The following is a 21,959-nucleotide window of genomic DNA, read 5'->3' as shown; positions in this document are numbered from 1 at the left end:
AAGGAGTCTTTTGCAAGCCTTAAGAAAATGGTTATCGACGAGATGTTTATGTTGTTCCAGGACCATTTAGCATTTATTCAGTATATTCTCTGAAATTCTTTGTCCTGTGTGACTGCAGGCTTCAGGACCAGGGAACCCATGTTCAAGCCTAGTGCTGTCAACGACTACAAAATCAACATGTGGCTTGTTGATAAGTTGGACATGCAGATAGGGGAAGTTGATTGCCTCTGTAAATTCTGTCGGTGGTATATAAAGCCGTTCTTACACCTTCTTGATATTGCCGTCCTGACAGTTACGTACTCTTTAATAAAGTTTGGAGAAGGAATCTTTCTCCGAGAAAGAGCTAGCATACGAGCTACTTGCAGTGTATGCAACTGCACAGTTAGTTAACAGTTGGGAGGTGGGGGACATACTAGGCAGCAACGGCAAACAGACTGAACTGCGCTCAGTATTTACAGCATCATCATCTTGTTGCCGTAGGCCGTACAGTGTACACCTGCAGGTTGGCCAGCCTACAGGTGCTGCCATGTGTGCAGCAAGACAATACACTGCTCCCCCTCATGGAAAGAAACTCTACCAATGTGATGAATGCAACAGCCCGCTATGTCCTAAATGCTTCTTCGAGTATCACTCTGAACGTGATTATTGAGAAGGTGTGTGGGAAAGTGTAAAACGTGAACAGGTGTGCGCAGTCTTTTTCTTGGTGTGGTTTATAGAAAAGTGAAAATAATTTTTTTATGATAATGTGATGCCATACCACGTTGAGTACACCGCTTCCCGTCCGATCAGCGAAGTTAAGCAACGTTGGGTCTGGTTAGTACTTGGATGGGTGACCGCTTGGGAACACCAGATGCTATTGGCATCCCTACGTGTCAAGTGGGGTTGGTGGAGGATTAGTGCCTCTCCCTGTAAAACAATTAACTCTAAGCCCTTGGCCACCCCGTTTGGGATACATGGCGTCTGGCAATGAATGAATGATGCCATGCTTGATAATACCTTGAGTAACCCTACCTGATGTATGAAAGAAAACCAAGAGTACATGTATAAAAAAATGACTTTATTGGGTAGAACTATAATTTCTTTTCACATACTCTTGAAATATTTGCAAAGATGTGACATGAAAGTATTTTTGAGCAGAAGTACAAATATTATAAGTTGTGTAGAACATAAGTAATATTTTCATGATGCCTGAGAATTGTAGAAAAAAGCCAAAATTTATGTACGAGTGTATACCTCATACTGAACCATACTGCGTGCAATATGTTGAGCAATTATGTTTTCAAGTGCAATACTTTGTTGGGCAGAACAAGATTTTTTCTATACTTACTCTTGAAATATTTGCAAAGATGTGATATAATGTGTATTAGTGAGCTGAAGCACAAATAGTATAAGTTGTGGAGAGCGTAAGTAATATTTTCACGATGCAAGCAGAGTAGAAAAAAAGCCAAAATTTACATAAACATGCAAACCTCGTCCTCAACTTTACTACGTTCAATATGCTGAACAATTATTTTTTCAAGTGCAGTAAACTGTAACTGTGATACGAAGTACGTTATAAGTGATGCTGAACATAATTTCTAGGGTAAGTATTATAAATGATGCATGAAAAAATAAAGAAAAATATAAAGCGTAAGTTTTCCCACACAGCAACAGGGCATATTGGCACTGTTCGACTGGAAAACCAACAGCAAGCCATATGGACTGGGTGATGACTCATCCTTATGATGACGTGTAATGAAAAATGCCATGAAGAATGAAAAAGTTTAGGTGTTTGCAAAGGAAGGTCAGGCAGTGTTACAATCACCACTCCTGTCAGTGCTGCCAGTGCTAGCCAGGCTTGTGAAGCCCTCCGTCAGCAGCACGCTCTCGAAGACTCCCCATAAAAAAAAGAAAAAAAAAAAAAAACGAAAACCACTCATCTTCTACTCGTCCTTGCCCATCAACGGGACAGCCTAGAGACCTGGGGAGGGTTTCAGTTGCAAGAAGAAGAGTTGGTGAGTAATACAGCTTTAAATATATTTCTCTAACTATTATTCTTTTCCAGACATTAATGATTAAAAACGAGCCAGGAATGCCGATAGTGAGATCATGCCTGGCTAAAAATATGTCCAGCATTTAGGAGTTAACGATGCTTGGATTTGACCCATGCAACCTCAGGCCCATCATTATCTTGCAGTCCGTATTATCTTGCTAAGTATCCTTTATGACTTGGCCAAATCAAGGAGCTACCAAGGACAAAGGAGATAATAATAGGTGGGTTAGAGTGTCAGTTAATAATCCACTCATTCAAAGAGACTCCTGTTACTTTAATTTTAACACATGGTGTCTTGATAGGAGAGTACCCAGAGAATCTTCTGACATTTTGGTTCCTTGAGTGAGGAATACAGATGTGTGCATAGGCTTTAAGTGGGCTTAAGGTTGCATGTGTGGGGCATATCCATACATATAAACCAGGCTCTGAGTGGAAAAGCTAGCTCCTTTTCAAGTACTGAACGGCTAAATGCCTTATTGGATTGGGGACACCACCATACCAGCCTTTTTCTGGAAGGTAACGATATTTATCAGGATGTCGAAGTGAATGACATCATGGAGAATATTACTGCAGTGATTGGGACTATTGAAGGACTGCGTAACTCCTCTGTAGCCATGACTCTCCTCGAGCCTAGAAATCTACCTTATGATGCACCAGTTAGTTACTTCACATATATTGGTCAGCAGAGCAGTAAATATGAAGTTGAAGAGAATATGTAGCAGAAGGAACTTTATTCTTCTTAATGCCAAACTATTCCAGGCAACCATTAAAGCTTAGAGTATTCACTGGAACCGTCCAGGTAGTCTGTCCAGATGAAATTCATAAATTACACAGAACGTAAGAGGGACACCCACTACACGGCAGAAACCATGGGTGATCCAATGGAATACTGAAGAACCAACTGCATCTGTGCTCTAGATAATGAATTTAGTTGTTTGCTTTGTGGGATTTTGATTGTGGTGAGAAAGGTACAAACCAAGCGGTTTAATAACCGTGGAGGGCGGTTTAAAACTATGCCCACAATCATCTAAATTTAAACTGAAAATATAGGAATTTCGAAGGCTGTAATATTCACTTAAGCTAATCATCCAGAATGTCCTTTTCATTGTTAAAGAAATTAACAAGTGGTAAGGCAGGATGGGTAACAAGCGTTATAAGCGACTGTAAGGATTCAGTAGAGGGCCACTGTCAAGTAAGAAATTAACCCATTAACTCCCAGTGTTCCTGTGCGAGGGATTTTGTCAGAAAGGCACAAAGTGTACCACCCTCCGGATATCAGCTCATAGTCGCGAAGCTCATAGGTCCCTTTCCCGGGTTCCCCTCTTTATTAAATTCTGAAAATGCCCAGTTCCATCCTACATTGAGGACGCTGGGTGCAAATGGGTTAAGAAGTCTTTGAACATCTTAAAGGACAGATGGACTAGGAATGAGGAAAGTTATAGTAGCTTTGAAGTAGCTACTGCGAAAGAAGTTAAAGATCCGTATGAATCGGAAGGTACGAAGTATGAAAATAACCTCAAGGAATATTTAAACATCGTAAAGTTGCTTAAAACAAAATTAGCTATTTCTTGTGCAGAAACACGAGGTGGAGACCTGTGTTGTAAAACAACACTACCAGAGTTACGCACCCTGAGTCTGATGGGGAGCAAAATTGGAATTTTTTTTAGGTAAGTTCAACACTTAGTCCATGACAGAAGAGACCTAGGTTAGTTAATTCTTCTATCTGTTAGGACAGGTCAAGGGCATGCCTTATAAAGTTGATAAGAGAATTTCCTGTTGAAGAGCATAATTATGGGGCAGCTTGGACTATCCTTTGACAGACTTATGAGGATAGGGAGCAAGTCATTAGCCAGCTGCTGAAAGCTCTAGTTGAATTACCCATGCCTAAAAATGATTTTGATTCTATGCAAAACCTTCGGATTGCAGTGAATCATTATCACCATCATCATCCGGACCGCCTTTCCCACCCAAGGGCAGGATGAGGAGTAGCAATGTCCAGACAGCACAAACTTGCCCAATCCGAATAGGTCACACTTCCATTCATTCATCATTCAAGCCCCCGGAATCCTGGCTCTACCGGATACCCCAGAAACATTCACCACATTCTGCAGATTCACATAATCGTATCCGATTGAGTCAATTGCAGTGAATTGTATATAATTTAAAAGCTTTAGGTACTTATGTGGATGTAAAGGCAGCAGATTGGACACTTTCGAGAACTGCATCCTTAGAGGTAATATCTAGAACCAAGGATGCATTGTATGGTAGGCACCAGATAGATTATTGCTTCAGTAACGAAACTGAGGATGGCTTAATGCAACTTTACAAACATTTGCAAGGAACAGTGAAGTCTGCTGGAAGCAAACCGAAGATTGAAGTAAAGAAGAGGACCACTGACCAACTGGCAGTGAAACCTAAGTCTCAGTTAAGCCTGTAAATAAAGAGAAAGTTGGCACTTTTATTAGCTCCTTAAAATCTGAAGAGAAATTACCAAAGACAACGAAAGGACAAGCGGATGATAATATAGTGGTAAAAACTTCCATGGTGAAGGACAAGGAAGGGTATGCATTTTGTAGTGAACAACATTCGACTGTATTTTTTTAAAATTTACCTGATTTTGCCTCTATAATAGTGAGGCTGAACGAATTGGGATGTTGTATGATTTATTTGAATTCAGGGCACGCATCCACAGACTGTAAAAGTAGGTTGAATCTTTGTTTCATGTGTAAAAAGGGAAACCATTATAGTGCTCTGTGTCCATGGATGGTCAAAGATGAGGCTTGTAAACCCGCAAGTGTCAATATGACTGTTGCAAAATCAAATAGTCTAGTAACAATGCCAGCTGCAGTTCCAATTGCAGATGTGATGGTAATGATGGGAAATACGAGTGTATCAGCAAGTACTGGTTTTGGAACTGATGCGCAGAAAACTCCATTTCTGCTGATACTGTAGAAAAATTAGTCACCCATTATAGGCAAAGTATAGCTAGCCATTTCAGGGATTTTAACTACTAAAGAAGCACAATCCTTTGACTTAGTTAGACCCTTCATACAAGCTGGCAGACATAAATACCTTACAACAGCAACTGTATTGAATAAGATGCAAACAAGTATATTTATCAAAGGGCTGAAAGAAACCTCTGATATTGTAAAGAGCATGGAGATAAAGTTGGCTAAACAGATTGTGAAATCAGATACTGTGGGTCCCTTAAAAATAATCATTAGTCAGATTACTGTTGAATATTCCTATATAGAACTTTCAAGAAAAATAAAGTACAGATGTTCATGAGTCCAGTAGATAACCTTATTATGGGTCAATTTTCTTTTGCAAAGCAAGCCAGAGGAGAGGCCAAATTGGTAGACTGCCTTTGTTGTCCTCACAAAGTCATTGCTGGTAGCTAGAATATGTGCAGAATTAGAACCTACTCAAGCAAATGACTTACTAGTTGAGAAAACTGAACCTGTACACAAATTGTGGGACTTAGTGTGGGAATACATTGCGGCGAAGCAAACCAGGAGGAAAAAACATCTATGGACTTGTATGATCAGTCTGTGGAATTTAATGATGGACAGTATTAGGCAGAATTACCATGGAAACTAAACCATTCGGTGTTACCAACAAATTACCAAGCAGCCAAGGCTCAGGTAATTCTCTTTTAAGAAAGCGGAGAGACAAATCTCTCTCTCTCTCTCTCTCTCTCTCTCTCTCTCTCTCTCTCTCTCTCTCTCTCTCTCTCTCTCTCTCTCTCTCTCTCTCTATATATATATATATATATATATATATATATATATATATATATTATATATATATGGAAGAGAGAGGAGAAAAGATTAGTAAGAGTGAGTAAGAAGTAAGTGGATGAGGAATTTGGAAGGAATTTGAGTGTAAAGTGGAGGGAATGTAAGAAAATGTTCCGGAAAGAGGTAAAGAGAGTTAGACAGGGTACCAAAGAAGTTAGTCGAGGAGTGAAAGATAAAAATGATGGATTACTAATGGAGGAGGAAGAAAAAGTGAGCAGATGGAGAGAACACTTTAAGAAATTGTTGAATATAGAGAATGCAAGTAATGAACGCAAAAGTGGCTGGGGAATGGCTGGGAGAAGGAGGGTGTGAGAAGAGAGGAAGAAATCAGTGGGATGGAAGTTGTGGAAGCAATGAAGAAAGTTAAAATGCGAACAGTCCCAGGAATTGATGGAGTGTGTGGTGAAATGCTGATGCATGGGGGGGAGATAGTAATAGAATGGATGTGGAAGATGTGCAGATTGGCCTGGGAGGAAGGTAGAGTCCCGGAGGATTGGAAGTCACGTATAATTATTCCCCTATAAAAAAGGAAAAGAGGAAAAAGAAGTGTGTGGTAATTACAGGGACATTTGCCTTCTTAGCATAATAGGAAAAGTGAATAGTAGGATACGTATTGACAGAGTTAGGGAAATAACAGAGGAATTACTTGGAGAAGAACAGGGAGGTTTTAGGAAGGGAAGAGGTTGTGTAGATCAGATATTCATTCCTAGATCTTTAGTGGAAAAGAGTCTAGAGAAGGGAAAGAAGTTGTATGCAGGCTTCATGGATTTGGAGAAAGCATATGACATGGATGGGGTTATAAAAGAGATACAAGGTAGGTCAGTGGATGCTGGAACGGCCCTAGTGAGACAGGGCAGTGTTTGGAAACTCCTTGTACTGTTGTTTGCAGATAATGCTGTGTTGTTAACTGAAGACGAAGGGGAGCTGCAAGGCTTGGTGGATGAGTTTGGGAGGGTGTGTAAGAAACGGAATCTAAAGGTGAATGTAGAGAAGAATAAAGTGATGGTCTTCAAGTGAGGTAAAGTCAGTGAATGTACAGTGAGATTGGATGGGGAGGAAATGGAGAATGTGAGTGCGTCTAAGTACTTGGGTAATGTGATAAGTAAGGATGGAAGTTTAGAGGGTGAAGTGCTTGAAAGGGTGCAGCAGGGAAGAAAGGTTGCTGGTTCCTTGAAAGCAGTGATAAGAAACAGGGAAGTGAGCTTGGAAGTGAAAAAGCTACTACATGGCAGTATTGTGATATCAACTCTAACACATGGAAGTGAAGCTTGGACCTTGTTGGAGGGACAGAAGTCAAGAGTGAGAGCAGTGGAAATGAGTTATTTGAGAGGAGCATGTGGAGTCACATGGAGAGACAGACTGACAAATGAGGAAGTGAAGGAGTGTTGTGGTGTTGATGTGGATGTGATAGGAAGCGTTAGGAGTAACACATTAAGGTGGTTTGGCCATGTGGAGAGGATGGAGAATGAGAGACTGACGAGGAGAGTGTATGTGAGTGAAGTGGAGGGGGGGAAAGGGAGGGGGAGGCCAAGGATGAGATGAAGGGATGGAGTGGAGAGGTATATGAGAGATGGGGGTGTAAGCTGGGAGCAGGACAGTGAAGTGGCAGGGAACAGAGCGACATGGAGGCAATTTGTTTGTGGCCATCCCTTACGGAATTAAGGCGTCTGGCTATAGATAGATAGATAATAATTATAGCTGGAACAGTTTATAATTGTCTAATGACAGTTTTGATAAAAAAAACTTCTCACAGCCATTGCCTACTAGAGGCCGAGTTTTAAAGGGACCTTAAGGTCTAGGTCACTGATCTTGTGCGTGTCACCCAAGGTCGTCACAGTCTAAAAGTCAAAGAAGTTTGGCGGCTCTAGCTTTAATCCTATATGAAAAATTAGGTAACAGCCAGCATATTTGGAAAAGTTACAATTTTTACCATAGGCGAGATGAAGGTCACTTATCTTGCGCATGTCACCTTAGGTCATTAGAGTCTACATAAGTCCACCAAGGTTGGTGGCTCAAGCTTTACTTCTACATGGAAAATAGGTGATATCCAGAATATCCAGAAAAGTCCCAATCTTTTACCCCAGGCGATCTCAGAAAATAACTTTAAGGCGGTCTGTGACCGCCTTAAAGCTATTTTGTAGTTAAATTTCAGCTTCCAAGCTTAAGTTGTTTATGAGATAGCGTCGCTGGCTAATTTTCCTGTGTTCCGGATAATACTGGGAGATCTGGTTGATGGACTACCACCACACTTAGCCAAAACAAGCAGACGGCTGTCTGTCTGAACTGACCATGTCTAGACCAAATTGCCTTTCCAAATCGGAATGTTGAAATAAATAAGAATAACGATATTGATTAAATAATAATAATAATAATAATAATAATAATAATAATAATAATAAAAATAATAATAATAATAACAGTAGTAGTAGTAGTAGTAGTAGTAGTAGAAGCAGCAGCAGCAGCAGCAGCAGTAGTAGTAGTAGTAGTAGTAGTAGTAGTAGTAGTAGTAGTAGTAGCAGTAGTAGTAATTTGAAATTATTCCCGCAAGAGGGTAAAACAGTAACAAAAACAACAAACTAGGAAGCACTCAGGAATAGCGTCTCCACCAGCCTCAGTGAAATTTATGATCTGTTGCTGTAATTGCTCTGTGTGACTAGAAGAACACTTTTAGTCTCACTTAGTCAGTCAGATATTTTTACATTCTCAGACTGCCCTGTTACATAGAGAAGAGGGCAGACATCCCCGCGGATGCCTGTGCAATTTATTATTTATTCCCGCATCCGGATATGGATCCTTCTCACAATATATAAATCTTGTCCTCCTCTGCCGACCTATCCATTTGATTTCATTGAAATCCAATAAAACCTCCTGAAGATATCTTCTACGCAAACAGTCAGACACGTGAATACGTAGATGGAAGTACTACTACTACTACTACTACTACTACTACTACTACTACTACTAATAATAATAATAATAATAATAATAATAATAATAAAAATAATAATAGTAAGGCAAACCATACACCAAGTACTCATTCTCACTACAGGGTATGCTGGTGGTGCTGGCAGGGGGAGCGATCACCAGTCTCATCATCTTCTGGATGGAACTCCTCTGCCGTCGTCTCCACTGACGCACAGCCATTGTACCCTTTACACTTTGTCTTGGCTCTAATTTTTGTCCTTTTGTAACTTACTTCACGTAGTTCAGTGGGAGAAAAAGATCATGCTACGGCTATCCGTCCCTAACATTCCACTACATCGTGACTAGCATCATATTCTAGTGTTTATTTATTGCTGCAACAAAGCATTCAAGATGGAAAAAACGGTAATTTTAGGTCGAACTGAGAGGCTTATATACTTTGTTCATTTTAACTAGAAATGAAATTGACATTTCTCCACATAGGACGCTTAGTTATATCAAAAGATCAAAACTAGAAGGTGGTGCTAGTAACGAAGAAGTGCAATGAAACTGATGCAGAGCAACGAGAAATGTGTCAGAAAGGGACGGAAAAACTCCACCAGGATAAAGTGAAAGAATTTACAGCTCCCCTATACCTCTCACCAGGGACCGTGTTATCTTCAGCTTTTGGGTCGCATTCTATTTAGTGTTTAAGGTTTGTTAACACTTCTTCCATAGCGACTCACTCTACTCATTACACCTGAATACCATCTTGTATACTATTGGTGTGGACTGTGTCGATATTAAAACAGTATACATATCATACATGGGATTGTTGAGGTGTAAACTGAAGAATGATTCGCCAAGGAAAAAATTGATACGCAGTCTTCTGTGCCATTTAGAATCCGCCACTAGTAGGGTATCTAGGACCTCATCCTTACCTACTCATTTCTGAATACTGCTTATAAATATTTTCATCTGTGATATTTAATCTGTCAAGATCTAAAGCACATACTTAATACTGAAGAGAACAATAAGATGTAGTATACAAAATAAATCGCTAAGGGAGAGGTACTAGAAAGTTTACTAAACTGACCAGAATCCACCTTCAAGAAGTGCTGGGTTATGTGCGTAAAACCCAGGGTCTTCATTTTACCAACTCAGCTATAAACCGTAAAAACTGCAATGCCGTAAAATCTCTGTAAACCTGATGATAATATGACACCAGGGAATATGTATTACACGTTTGTCTGAACGTGTAATACATATTCTGATGGAACATTTTCTTGTAATGGTAGTTGTGCCACTGGACATAATAAAATAAAACTGGCATACAATAATCGAATACTTTTCCTAATTTTCTCGTCAGTATGATTAATTTCCACACATCTACATACCACACTTCAACCGCTCCGGCATATAATACTATTTTATCAATAGTGCGTGCCTCACAGCAGGATGAGATTTATAACATACACAACAGGATCAAGAAAGTATAAACATCATTGTCTCAGAAGGAGTATATATGGCCTTCATGAAGCACGAAGAACCTAATTATTTCTCTGTGGGTTATGATGGAACACTGCAGCCATATTCATAAAGTTTCTTGATTTTAATTTTTGTACAAAAAATATTTCTTTGTGTTTTTCTCTTTATTCATAGTAGGTAACAAGCACTTCAGAGTCAAATTAAATATTACAGAAGAGAAAAACGGTAAAACAAAAAGCAGCTTGGACTGGAGTTATAAATGATATGTAAATGAAATGAAATTATGTTGTCCTGTATATGTTCAAAAATAGAAAAGAAATCTGCAGCAGAAGCTTAAAACAGTTTAATCAGTGTAGATTAATTCGTAGTGTCAACAATAACATGAATGTCTCCCCAGTTTCGCTGCACAGTTGATCCTTTGGTTTGGGTTATCTGTACTACAGATCTAGTGTTTGTAGTACATTTTGAAATAATATGCGAACTGGTGGTTGTGTGTACACTGAACACACACAACTGCTGATACTTGAATAAGTGGACTTTTATTTTTTCAGTCAGTGATAAATTATGTACGAGTTAGTCTCCCCTAAAACTGTGGAATTTAAATAATTAAATAGGTATTAAATTATGAAAATTATCAGGTCGAATGAAAGTTTAAAAATAAGTATTTGATTCAGCATTATATCAACAAATGTTCAAACCATTACCTAGGGAGGGAAATCTGAAGAGAAAAAAATGAAAAAAAGTTCCCCTTCCCAAGGCTTAAATGGGGGAGGGCGGGACAACGTATGTAATCTGTACGAGAGTGTGGCCATGGCTGGTAGACAATAATAAGTCCCCCGGGCTGGCTGACTCAATTCCCGCTTACTTCTGCGCGGACAGCTACCTAAAGAATCGCGGTCTGATCATCTATTCTCTTAGGGTAAGTCTTGAGAGTATGGCACCGTGCTGGTATAACTGAAAGTGTTAGTATGGTGTTGGGGTGGCTGACGATGTTAGTGTGTTGTTAATGTGGTTGCCGGTATTGGTGTGGTGCTGGTGTGGCTGTCGGTGTTGGTGTTGTGCTGGTGAGGCTGACGGTGTTACTGTGGTGCTGGTGTGGCTGAGGGTGTAAGTGTGGTGCTGGTGTGTTTGGCGGTGTTTCTGTGGTACTGGTGTGGCTGAGGATGTAAGTGTGGTGCTGGTGTGTATGGCGGTGTTTGTATGGTACTGGTTTCACTGACGGTTTTATTGCGGTGTTGGTGTGACTGACGGTGTTTGTTTGGTAGTGTGGCCAACGGTATTAGTGCGGTGCTGGTTTGAATGACAGTTTGGCAGTCTGGCTGACGGTCTTAGTGTGTTGCTGGTGTTGCTGACAGTGTTAATTTATTGATGATAATATGACACCAGGGAACATATATCCGTTACACCACCCGAGACTGAATGATACTTTTCCATATTATTCTAGATATTAAACAAACGCAGCGTTAAAATGAACACTTGAAGTCTGTGATTTTAAAACTGGTATAAGGAAACTCGCCGACGTAGTATGCCCCGTAATATTATTGTAAGGATGCAACAGTTTGGGCTTGACGTACCCCAGATATAATTATAAACAAGGAGAAAACATTTCCCTTAAAACAGAAAAGTCCCACGATGCTTAGTGCACAGTTTTACTAAATACCAAAATGTGTACATTCTTAGACCAACCCAACTAACTTAACCTAGCCAAGCGAACTTACTCTAACCTAACATATCCTGAAGCAAACTGTCTAATGTACACTAATTTGCTCTAATTTCTAACATAGCCTCACCTAACTTAGCCAGATTCTTACTGCTTACTAAACTACAATAACAAGTAAAGTTGGATGGAGTTAGTTATAGTGAGGTTTGGTTAAGAGTAGATTTAGTTGGGGTTTGATGATTAAACTAGGTAGGTTTAGTTTAGCTAGGAGATAGAGAAGGAAGGAAGAAAACAGTGAGGATAAGTGGAGAGAGAGAGAGAGAGAGAGAGAGAGAGAGAGAGAGAGAGAGAGAGAGAGAGAGAGAGACTAAAAGAAGTAGGCTTAGCTGGCATAGAAGAATCGGAAGGTAATTATCAAGTGAAGGGAATATTAGATGTGGGGTGATATTTCAAGTTTGTGTGTGTGTGTGTGTGTGTGTGTGTGTGTGTGTGTGTGTGTGTGTGTGTCTCGACTTTATAACACTGTCGCCAACATATATTCCGCCAACACATATTCCGTAAGGGAATGCACCTTTAGTGAAGAGAGTGGGTACAATTTCAGAATTAAGTTTACAGATTATTTTTGCCCAATTAATAAGAGATTGGATGGAGTTGTACTGATCTACAAATATGTTGCAGGGAAAAAAAAAAACAGTGTTGTTGCATTAGATGATTGATTAGGTTCATGCAACAGTGTGGAGAGAGTTATACGTAGAAAGAAAGAGAGAGGTGAAAAAATTAGTAAGACAGAGTAAGAGGAGAGTGGATGAGGAATTTGGAAGGAATTTGAGTGTAAAGTGGAGGGACTGTAAGAAAATGTTCTGGAAAGAGGTGAAGAGAGTAAGACAGGGTGGATGTGAGGTTAGCAGGGGATTGAAAGATAAAAATGGTAGATTACTAGTGGAGAAGGGAGAAAAAGTGAGCAGATGGAGAGAACACTTTAAGGAATTGTTGAACATACAGGATGGAAGTAATGAGAGTATAAGTGGCTGGGGATTGGCTGGGAGAAGGAGGGAGGTGAGAAGACAGGAAGAAATCAGTAGGATAGAAGTTGTGGAAGCAATGAAGAAAGTTAAATTGGGGAAAGCCACAGGAATTGATGGAGTGTGTGGTGAAATGCTGAAGCATGGGGGAGAGATAGTAGTAGAATGGATGTGGAAGATGTGCAGATTGGCCTGGGAGGAAGGTAGAGTCCCGGAGGATTGGAAGTCACGTATAATTATTCCTTTGTACAAAGGAAAAGGGGAAAAAGAAGTATGTGGTAATCATAGGGGAATTTGTCTTCTTAGTATACTAGGAAAAGTGTATGGTAGGATACTTATTGACAGAGTTAGAGAAAGAACAGAGGAATTAGTAGGAGAAGAACAGGGAGGCTTTAGGAAGGGAAGGGGTTGTGTAGATCAGATATTCATTCTTACATCTTTAGTGGAAAAGTTTCTAGAGAAGGGAAAGAAGTTGTATGCGGCTTTCATGGATTTGGAGAAAGCATATGACAGGGTGGATAGACAAGGATTGTGGAAAGTATTAAGAATATATGGAGTAGATGGAAAGTTGTTGAATGCTGTGAAGAGTATGTATGATGGTGCTAAGGCTGCAGTGTGTGTGGATGGTGAACTAAGTGAATTTTTCTCTTTGAAGGTTGGGTTGAAACAGGGATGTGTCATGTCTCCATGGTTGTTCAATCTGTTCATGGATGGGGTAATAAAAGAGGTACAATGTAGGGTAGTGGATGTTGGAGTGGCCCTGGTGAGAGAGGATAGTGTTTGGAAACTCCCTGTACTGTTGTTTGCAGATGATACTGTGCTGTTGAGTGAAGACGAAGGGGAGCTGCAAGGCTTGGTGGATGAGTTTGGGAGAGTGTGTAAGAAACGGAATCTAAAGGTGAATGTAGGGAAGAGTAAAGTGATGGTCTTTGAGAGAGGTGAAGTCAGTGAATGTACAGCGAGGTTGGATGGTGAGGAATTGGAAAATGTGAGTACATTTAAGTACTTGGGTAGTGTGATGAGTAAGGATGAAGGTTTGGAGGGTGAAATGCTTGAAAGGGTACAGCAGGGAAGAAAGGTTGCTGGTCCTTTGAAAGTAGTGATAAGAAACAGGGAAGTGAGCATGGAAGTGAAAAAGTTACTACATGACAGTATTGTGATACCAACTCTAACGTATGGAAGTGAAGCTTGGACATTGTTGGAAGGACACAAGTCAAGAGTGAGAGCAGTGGAAATGAGTTATTTAAGAGGAGCCTGTGGAGTCACATGGAGAGACATGCTGACGAATGAGGATATAAAGGAGCGTTGTGGTGTGGATGTGGATGTGATAGGAATTGTTAAGAGGAACACGCTGAGGTGGTTTGGCCATGTGGAGAGGATGGAGGGTGAAAGACTGACGAAGAGAGTGTATGTGAGTGAGGTGGAGAGGGGAAGAGGGAGGGGGAGGCCGAGGATGAGATGGAGGGATGGGGTGGAGAGGTATATGAGAGACGGGGGTGTGAGTTGGGAGCAGGGCGGTGAAATGGCGGGGGACATGACGATGTGGAGGCGATTTGTTTGTGGCCACCTCGAACGGGATTGAGGCGTCTGGCAATAGATAGATAGATAGAACAGTGTGGAGTTTGTCTGACCTGCATTATATAGGATACTTAAATTACTCAGAACAGGTTAATAAGCTCCCTTCAAGACAGGTTCATCCAAACGTTTAGTTCTCAGCATCGTACGACTCGCTCCTCTGTGAGTAAAATTGAACTGCATATGTTGGAAAATAATACTAATGCTCTGATTGTGAAATGGGTAGTGTAATAGTGACATGATCAGTACTGGCTTTCATGATTCTATGACTCGTTCAGCCGAAATAAATAAAAATAATCTGGCATTAACTGGAATAGAATTGTCAAGTTGTTCCAGTTATGAAGGTGTTGATTTGATGCATACTTGTGTTAATAATGATGGCTTCACTCTGAGCTTTTTCGTTCCCAGGTTCTGTTCATAAAAAGTTATATTTATAGTCCTGATAATGTGCTTCAATCACGATATAATTTAAAACTTGATAAATATTCTGGTAGCTTTGTCTGACTAAAGTAAGTTACTTTCTTCACCTAATTAATAATTTTATTAAATAAAAAGCTCTCACACTTAACACTTTATGAACGAATACTATGCTTTTCTCTCCAGGTTATTAGGTACGCTTTGAAAAGATGTAAGATGGATTTTCATGATACAGTTAAAAACATACTTTTATTTTGTTTGGGTTATAAAACTCTCCTGTACAATTAATACTGTACATCAGATTTTTTCTTTTATAACACTGATTTTAAGGAGAAACCATATTTATCCAAACACTTTGTAATTCACTGTGTTCCTCACTTGTCCCTGAGTCACACATTTGGTTAATTTTGAATCATTAACTGGATCAACAACGTGAATAGCTAAATACTGTAAATACAGTCTGTGTGCTGACTGTCAAATTAAAAGCAGATATGATTCATATCTTCAAATAATGTATGTATTAAAATGCATACTTGTCTCAACAAGTTGGTGATAGTATTCAGCCTAAGTAGATCCAAGAAAATCTGATCCAACTGCAGCAAATGTCTCCAATGAATTTCTTTCAACTGTTCTCAGTGAGTTCGGGAACTGCTGGATCATCATCAGTAGTTTTTTCTAATGGTCAAGAAATATACAAACTCTCAGTTTTTAACCGTTATAACAGGGGAATTTTGGAAAGAGATATTTAAAATAGTTTCCTTAATTATCCAAAGCTTTCATAAACTGTTTGATTAGACCAACCGTAACGTGCAGCGGAGGAAGCAGGATCTACTCTGGATCAACTAAAGGCTCATACTTTTTCATTTTTTTAACCAGAAAGGAGGAACCAAAGGCTAGGAGCCGGCAAAATTGTTCCCTTGGAGAAAAAAAAAAAATAACAGCCAAATTCAAGATCCGTTCATTTCGACATGCCTGGACACACTGCACTTGAAAGATTGAAGATCATACCCCGTAGGCAGAAGGAAATACAGACAAATGAAGACAGTTCCAGACTTGACCTGGTATGTACGTGAAAGACTGACAGTAATGGTGAACTCTTGCATTAGAGAGCTGGACAGAAAAAGGATGAGAGTTTGTGGCTAGACGGATGGTATGCACCCACTGTATTGGTAGAGGGGTGCAAGCTGACAATTCAAAGTAGCCGTGACCATATAAGTAACGATAGAAAAGAGATAAAGATGCAACAGTGCAGCGAAAAGACAGAGGTTGAAGGAAGCCAGTAAGAGAAGGAGAGTCAATGAAACGAAAAGCCTTTGGCTTCATATTGTTGAGAAGAGCTGTATGAGGGGAGCCTTGCCACACATGAAGGTTGTACTCTACACAAGGGAGAATGAAACCCATGTATAAAGTCAACAACTATGCAGGGGTAAGGAAGGCACAGAGTCGGCTTAGAACACCTAATCTCTTAGAAGCAGTTTTTACAAGAGAGGTAATATGAACTTTCCAAATAAATCTCGAGAGACTGAAACCCTAAGTATGTTTAACCTGCCATGTGCCAGTGCTGTTTTAAAATGGTCTGACATAATTCCGCAGCCAGTGCCAATGTCATATTATTATGGTTTAAAAAAAAAAATAACTGTGACTGCATTTTTCAAGATTCGCTGGTAAAAATTGGCAGACATATATGGTAACTGTTCCTCTACCATCCCCCAGGCTGTCAATGCCATACACTCACTCGCTCCCCCCCTCATGCTCGCTCTACCTCACTCTGCCTGTGTGCTTCATCCAGTGCTGTTCATAGTGAAGGCATTTTGTAAATTTTTTCATGTAAGTTGTAAATATTTTCTTGTAAGTGTAAGGACTATATAGTAAAGTCAAGTTGTTAATACCTTCTTGTAAGTGCCAGGACTGTACGTAATGAAGTCAGGTTGTACCCATCTTCAAGTAAGTGTAAGATAATGCATTCACAGTGAGAAAGACACACAAATTGTGATAGATGTTGAAGTAATAAGTAATCAGAAAAGTGTACTGAACATTGCTATATCTTCCCAGCATAAATACCTGAGTATACCTTACACAGAAAACGGTTTTCTCTCACTTACGTGGTGAGCGTGAGGGCGGCTATACCTGTATACGAATATGCAAGACTCAATAAAATCCTTTTCGAGCCTCGATGAGCATTTTAATGATGAAATTTGTTGTTTCCACATGAAAATCTATCTTTTTAGCCCCCCCAAAAAAGGTCAAAAAATGGCTGGCACTGGGGTGACCATTAGGGCTAAAAGTACCTGGCACTTGGCAGGTTAACCCCTTAACCGGGGGGCGTCACTTTGGTGACGCTTGGGAGCAAGGGATCATACCGCAGGGCGTCACTTTTGTGATTCTGTGTTATTTTGAATTCACCCGGGCTTTCAAGTGGTGGCTTGTATCATCTATCAGTACTGCCAATGTCCAACACTAGTCAGCACTCCTAATCTCATCTGTACTCCCATCCATTGTTGACAATTTAGCCATTTCTCCCAGTTCTTGACTCCCTTCCCTACCCCCCCTTCCATTACCCTATCCTCTCACCTGCCCGGCCGTGCTACGCTAAGTAAATCTTCCCTGGAATTTTTCACTGATTTCATCCATTGAAATATGCCCTATGCCCTATTCTTATACCAAATAATATATACAAGAAAGAAATAAGGTAAGTGAGAGTGCCATACACCTGGAATTGGCTAATTATCACCTGACAACACCTCATGTGCACTCGTTCGCTAATTTTCGCTGTTTATTTCCCCTTGAAATATGCCGTATAATCTATTTTCATAATAAATATACATATAAGGAGGGAAGGGAGAAGCCTAAGTGATATTTACATTCACCTGGAACTATCTAATTTATAATGTATTGTCTAGATTTCCTGCCAATCATTTCGCTGTTATATATTAGCTGCTGTCAAGAGGCTAACGTTGGCAGTAATGCATTTCCCCAGGTAGGCCACCACCCCGGCCCACCCTTATCAGTTCACTCTCATCTTCCAATGTGAAGGTACGTCTGTTTGCTCTTGCTAACTTCAGGCAATTTTCACCCCCATGCAAAGGGCCCTGTGACCTTTACCTCCTACTAAACCTCGTGTGGAAAGAGGTAAAGGGCTGACAATTGATAAAAGAGTGACTATGATCTTTCTATTGAGTAACACAGTGCAAGTGGAATTGTAAATAATGTGTAAATAATGTGTAAACAGCAAGTGAAAGTAATGAATGTAAATATACGTGAACAGTGGAAAATAGTCATATAAGTTACTTTAAGTGACAGTGCATAACATAGTGTAAATAAAATAGAAATGTAAATAACGTAAATAAAATAGAGAACGTAAATAGAAATGTATATGAGTAGTATTATAAGAATACGAGTATATACCCTAGGAGTAATGAAAGTGAAAGTTTCACTCTAGCATGTCTGAATACTATGAGTTATGAGAATGAAGGTGAAAGTGACATTCACTCTCAATGCTAGTATACAGGAGGAGAAAGTGAATGCTACGTATTTTACTGAAAGAAATTGAATCCCTACAGTGACAATAAACTAATACTACTGAAGGAAACTTATGGATAAAGACTGTAGATATATATAAGTGTTATATAGTAATAGAAATATAAAGCGTGAGGGGTTTTATGAATAATAAATGACAGAATACCAACAGCGAACTAGCGCAAGTGGGAAGGTCATACGCGCTCGTAATTTTCATTGCTTTCACAGTGTTTTTTTTTTTGGAGTATGGATTCCAAACTACTTGATAATCATAGAGTAGTGTTTATAATGTTAATATCTGGCTGTGGTAATCATATTACGGGTTGTCGGGAAGTGTAAAGTGGAGACTTTGTTACCCAAATTCAGAGGTCTCCATAAGTCCTACGGTAATCGACGAAGGCTCAACAAACATCCCAGGAGAAAGCTGAAGGTATGTGCCATAGGCATAAGTAATTTTAATATTCTAGGACTAATAACTGATTTTTGGCAAATATTTTTTGAGAGTCTGTCTGAGTCCGAATAACTCCGCGGGAGACGCAAAACATTGGGAAACATGCTCGCGGTGTAAGGGTTAAAGATGATGCAGGATTGAGTTGGATTGATTATAGGATACTCCCCTGGAAGATTTTGACAGGCTGATAAGATGTAAGAACTGTGTTTTTGATGCATTACAAAGGAAAGATTACTTGTACCCTAAGTCAGAAATATCAGCCAAGTTAGGCATTATGTGTACCATAACCTCATTCCATGTTTGTTGAAGTAACTGCACAGATGGGTGCTGAGGTATGTGAATGGAAAGGTGAAGGGTGGAGTCTTCAGCATGTGAGTGGATAGGGTTAGATGTATAGCCTAGAAGATCATTGATGAACAGAAGGAAGAGACTTGGTGATAGGAAAGAGCCCTCATGAAAACCATTACTGATAGCTCTAGGAGTGGAATGGTGGCCGTCTACCACTGCAGCTATAGTATGCCCAGAAAGGAAGCTGGAGATGAAAGCACAGATAGAATGATAGAAACCGTAGAGGGCAGTTTGAAAATTAAAGATTTATACCAGACTTGACAGAAACCTTTGAGATGTCAAGTACAATGGCAAAGCTTTCGCCAAAGCCCCAAAAGAAAAATTACCAGCAGTGTGAAAGGTAGATGAGAAGATTGCCAGTGGAGCATCCCTGGCAGAACCCATACTGACGATCGAAAAGTAGGTGATAGGAGAGGTGTTTTAGAATCATTTTAAGAATAGAGTCAAAAACTTTTGAAAAACAAGATGTTAAAGCAATTGGGCGAATGTTAGAGGGCTTGGAATGGTCACCCTTCTTCGGGACAGGCTGAATGAGAGCAAACCTCCACCAAGAAAGAAAGGTAGAAGTTGACAGAGAAAGGCGAAAGAGTTTACTTAGACAGGATGTAAGCACAGAAGCACTGTCCATGAGGACAACAGAAGGGAACCCATCAGGCCCATATGTCTTTTTAGTATTGAGACCAGTGATGGCAGATAATTCATCAGTTAAAGAAAATTTAATGTCTTCCATGAGGAAGTCTGAGGGGGGAAGTGAAGGAAGAACAGCACCAGAGTCATCAAGGTGGAGCTGGAAGTGAGAGTCTGAGCAAAGAATTCTACTTTATCAGAAGATGAAACAGCTGCAGAGCCATCTGAGTGGAAAAGAGGGGAGAAGGATGGTAAGGTACAGTTGTTAGAAAGTTTTTGCCAAGGTGCCAGAAGGGGCAGAAAGAATCTGAGTTGGAGAGTTCAGAGCATTTAGTATGAATGAAATAATTTTTAGCAGAGCGAAGAACATACTTAGAATAATTATCGGCAGAAATATAAAAAGATGAGATCCAGGGGTGGGTTGAATACACTCTCTTTTGTAGGCCTTCTCCTTGTTGTGGACAGCATTATAACAAGCGTTATTAAACCAAGGATTTGCTGCATTAGTCAAAGAATATGAGAGAGGAATGTATGCTTCTGTGCCCGAGAAAGTAATCTGCGTGATGTGCAAGGCACACTCAGGTGGCTCTGGGCCATAGAAGCAATAATCACTCCAGGGGAAATCAAAGAAGGACTGGTTGATGGCCTCCAAATTAGCAGCTCCAAAGTGCCGCAGCTGCCACTCCTTGGGAGGGTCCTCATGCCTTACTGGAGTGACAGAATCAGTTACGTTGATAAGGTTGTGATTGGAGGAGCCCAACAGGGAGAAAAGATTAATAGTTTATGCACAAGGATTAATTGTAAGGAAGTCAAGTATGTTGGAACTCTCTACAAGATGGTCAGCGATATGGGCAGGGTGCTGTACAAGCTGCTCTGGGTCATTAAGGATAGAAAAGATGTAGACTTCTTCACGAGGTGGATCAGTGAGTGGAGAGGAAAGCCAGTGGTGGTGGTGAACATTGAAATTACCTGAATGGAGATCAGAGTGAGGAAAAATTGATACGATGTGTTCCCTCTTAGAAATAAGGTAATCGAAGAATTTTTCATAGTAGAGTTAGGTGATAAGTAAACGGCACAGATATATTTAGAGAATGATACGCTGAATCGGCAGAGAGGCGGCCTGCAGTCCTGATGGACCCAGGTTCGAATCCCGGCTGGGGCAGGGAACAGTTTAAGGATTTGAATTTCATAGAAGCAGACTTTCCTGATCTACCAGATGACCCGCCGACATGTCGTAAAAATACCCCCGTTAATACCAATACACCAGTCCTGTATGAGACAGCCCTAGCATGTATTCAATATGGACGGTGGGTGTTAGCGCCGAAGTGGTGACATGTGGAGGTGTAGGAGGACTACTGGGCCTTGGGATAGGCTACTGCCCCCGAGATATAGGCCCTGAAGCCTTTGCCCAGAGTCGGACACATAAAAAAAAAAAAAAAAAAAAAAAGTCAAAGCCAGAGAGTAGAGAATTCAGAAGACTCAAGTTCAGGAACACGAGAGCAAGGTATGTTATTGCATATATATACACAATAGCCACCTTTGACTTTGAAATGAGTATGGAGAAAGTAGGAGGGTACAGAGAAGGGTTTGCTGTCAGTCACCTCAGGCAGCAGAGTCTCAGTGAGGATGAGAAGTCGAGGTATAAAGGAGTGGTGGGGTTCAACAGAGAGGAAGTTAAAGAAAACGCCACAAGTGCTGTAGAAACGAAGAAGTGAGTCAGACAGTGGTTCCAGGCATCTCACTTGGTCGTCACCTGGAGAGGGCCAGATGATGGGGGCTTTGATGCTCCCCCCTCCCCCTGGGGACTCTGAGGTTTAGTGATGTGATTTTTTTTTTTTTTTTGAATAGGAAGTATATACTGTGCAATGTGCATGTAGTTTGGTGTTGACAGTTAGATAAACTTGTACTGAAGAGCATGTTGGCTTACTGTCTGTGTTGCTAAACCACTGAAAAAGTTCAATGACGGGGAATGGTTAGAAGCTAGTACAGAGGGCTGATGAAACGGAAGTTCCAGCTCTCCCTGTCATCAGCTTTCCATCCACCTTGGGGGTACCGCCCTGTTCGACTGGTGCTGCAATCTACTCACTGCAATGTTTCTCTCTCCAACTGCGATTTTGTTTTT

General features: G+C 40.4%; 1 pseudogene; it reads left to right on the top strand.

The window, feature by feature from the left end:
* The first annotated feature begins 743 nt into the window (after window positions 1-743).
* LOC145402767 (5S ribosomal RNA) lies at window positions 744-858 on the top strand (annotated as a pseudogene).
* Window positions 859-21,959: the final 21,101 nt, after the last annotated feature.

The sequence above is a fragment of the Coenobita brevimanus genome, chromosome 58, assembly GCF_032717465.1.
Source record: "Coenobita brevimanus isolate Jiangsu-jjx chromosome 58, ASM3271746v2, whole genome shotgun sequence".
NCBI classification, from domain to species: Eukaryota; Metazoa; Arthropoda; class Malacostraca; order Decapoda; family Coenobitidae; genus Coenobita; species Coenobita brevimanus.
Note: the sequence above shows the minus strand (reverse complement) of the source record. Positions and strands in the feature narration are given on the sequence as shown.